Genomic DNA, 1,118 nt, shown 5'->3' with positions numbered 1-1,118 from the left:
AGGTTACCCGTATACTAAGTTTACGTTATTCTCACGGGAGTCAGAGAGAAGTTGCAGTTACAGTGGGTGCACAGACAGATCCGAGCTGATACAGAAATAGACATGCTAAATTTAAATCTCTCTAACAAACTAGATCTCATAAGCACGAGATTGCTCTAAGTACCTGTAAATGTGACAAACTAGATTGGAGTGGATGTAAAACAGAAGAGTGGCTCAAAGTGTGTTATATGCAATTTGTTGCCTTAACACTAGCACCAGCTGGTATTAAATCAGTAAAAATCATGTGTAATCTGTCCATGATGAGGTAATAGCTGGCTTCACTCTCAATCTAGCAGAGGCTTAAAAAGCAGCACAGAGCTGCCCCAGTGTGTTCAACTGGTGGCACTGCACTGCAGCAGGTCAGGAAGGTAAGTAGCTCCAGCGCCTTTTTACTGATTAAACACATATACCGGTGTACATTGAGAGAAAACAGGACAGGCCATCAGCTGCGGGTGTGCTGCTGTGGTCGAACACGTACCTCTCCGTGACTATCTAGGAATGCCGGTGGGACAGTGATGCCTCTCATCTGCAGACAAAAATAGCAGTAATTTCCACTGAGAGTTCAGCCACAACCCTCTAGCTGAACATGTTTACATCAACAACAGAGTTTTTCTTTGTGGTTTTGTTAAGTACTATCGATCTTATTAAATGTGAACTTGGGGTGACTTTTAAAAACAAAAAATAATAAATTAATTTCATAGTAGCATAAATGTTCCATCAGTACAGGTGTACATCTAAATGGACATTTTTATAAACTGATTATCAAATGAGATATTGAATGAGGACAGAAACTGTAGCTCTTAAGAATAGCTGTATAACCATCTTTCATCCCTATAGCAATTAGTCTGTGAAAGCTAAATCCGCTTGGAACGAGTTATCGTTTGATCAAGATGAGGTCAGAGATTGCTGAATAATCCAGACTACTTGCCAATTTACCACCGACAACCAGGAAAAACTTCACAGTTGACATACGTTGCTATGGAACAAGAAACCACAGACCTTCCAGTCTGTCTTGGAGAAAAAGGAATTTATAGAAGAGGCGGTCTGTCACTGGACTATCACATGAACCAACACAAAAC

Source organism: Morone saxatilis, unplaced genomic scaffold (genome assembly GCF_004916995.1).
Source record: "Morone saxatilis isolate NCDOM2014 unplaced genomic scaffold, NCSU_SB_2.0 Contig15, whole genome shotgun sequence".
Taxonomy (NCBI): domain Eukaryota; kingdom Metazoa; phylum Chordata; class Actinopteri; family Moronidae; genus Morone; species Morone saxatilis.
The sequence above is the reverse complement of the archived record's forward strand: the minus strand, read 5'-3'. Positions refer to the sequence as shown.